Source organism: Cervus canadensis, chromosome 12 (assembly GCF_019320065.1).
Source record: "Cervus canadensis isolate Bull #8, Minnesota chromosome 12, ASM1932006v1, whole genome shotgun sequence".
Lineage (NCBI taxonomy): Eukaryota > Metazoa > Chordata > Mammalia > Artiodactyla > Cervidae > Cervus > Cervus canadensis.
The window spans coordinates 7,983,866-7,985,819 of record NC_057397.1 but is presented as its reverse complement, the minus strand read 5'-3'; positions in this window follow the sequence as shown (position 1 = coordinate 7,985,819).

The window sequence follows — 1,954 nt, the reverse complement described above, 5'->3', positions numbered from 1 at the left end:
GAGGCTGGGTCACGAGGGGCCCTGCGGCTTCTGTCCGGTTCTTGAGTATCGGAGCCCATCACCTGCTTCCCCTCAGGCCGCTCCCCCTTGGAACCCAGCCCAAGCTCCAAGGGGAGCCACGGGAGAGGACAGTCCCAGCTGAGTTCAGTCTCTGGGTCATCCAAGCCGGCACGGACCAGCCTACAACCTCCTGGGTCACCCCAGTCACTGGAGTCACCCCAGTCACCCTGGTCACTGGAGTCGTCCCGGCCAAAGCCCCAGCTGAGGCCCTGGGCTTCGTGGAGCAGAGACAAGCCGTCCCCGGGAGCTCTGTCCAAAGTCTCAACCCCTAGGCTCCAAGAGGACCAGAACGTGGTGGTGGGTTGGGGTGGCTTTCTGCACACACAGCCATGTACTGTGGCTGCATCAGCTACTCCCCATCCCCTCATCTCCAGGCCTCCCCGGCCCAATCCATCTTCCTGTGAGCACCCACAGGAGCTACCTTTAATACTCATTTTGGCTTAATCATAAATGATCTAGATTTGTGGTTTGATAACTTGTTTCTAAACAGTACAATTCTTTGTTTCAAATGAAAGCTCAGGTAAATCCCAGTGGAGCTCAGGTGGGGAGGCCAAAGCAACCTTCCCTTGTCCTGTCTTGCTTCACAGACCCTGGGACAGCAGGGGGACTGGGGGGCCCCAAGAACACAGGTCTCCCTGGTCTGGGCCCATGGGACCGCTCACGTCTCTCCTGAAATAGCTGATGACAACGGCCAGAGTCATCATGGTAGTGGCAGCTGTCTACTATTTCCTGCACAGCCTCTGGTTTGCAATCTGTCCCAGGTGTCCCAGGACACAGCCTGGCCCAGCCATCTACTCCTCTGGTTATTTGCCCACAAGGAACCCACTCATGGGGTTTTCTAGAATTCAGGGAAGTGGTGTAGAGGGTGGGTTGAGTCTAGGCCTAAGCACGCAGGAGGGACTCAATGGGGCCAAACAAAAGAAAGTTCTCAGGACACAATAGGTGCTTAATGTGTGCTCAGTTACTCAGTCGTGTTGAACAACGCTTTTGCAACCCCAAAGACTGGAGCCCATCAGGCTCCTCTGCCCATGGAATTCTCCAGGCAAGAATACTGGAGTGGGTTGCCATTTCCTCCCCCAGGGGATCTTCCCAACCCAGGGATCAAACCCGTGTCTGCTGCACTGGCAGGCGATTCTTAACCACTGAGCACCCAGGGAAGCCCAGGTGCGTAATGAAGATTCGGAAGTCACACGTTCCTTGGGAATCAGGACACCCCAGTTCCGCCCCGGCTGTGTCTGCAGGTGTCCCCAGGTCTCAGCCTCCCCACAGAGAATGACACCGCGGCACCTGCCGTCACATATGGCCTTGCTGATCCTGAAGCTGGCGGCCGTGGCCAGAGGCGCTGGTTCCACTGACCTCTGGGTGATGCGGGCAGGGCCCTTCCCTGCCCAGCCCAGCTTCCTCCTCAGCCTGGGGAGGGACGGTCACGTGCTCTGACACCGGTGCATGTCGGTGACCAGCCTTCATCCTGACTCTGGCCACAGCCAAGGTCACAGGGCTCTCGAGGGGATGGGGCCCTGGTCCGGACTCCAGACACGCCTGCAGGAAGGCCCAAGGTCGAGCAGGAAACAGCCTCCGGTGAGGCCCGGGCCAGCAGCCACTCTGGCCTCTCACAGGCCCAAAATCTAAAGAAAGGAGAGAAGCTCCTATAAGCAGAGACCCTCCAAGAAGTTCCTGGTTTCTAAGTCATGTCTCATCTGCTTATGGTTCTCTAAACCAGTGGTTCTCAATTGGGGAAATTTTGTCCCCAGGGGATGTTTGGTAATTTCTGGAAACGCTTTTGATGTCACAACTGGGAAGTAGGGGTGCTTCTGGTATCCAAGAGGCCAGGGGTGATGCTGGATATTCTACAAGGTACATGACGGCCCCTCCACAACAAAGAATTCTCCAGCTC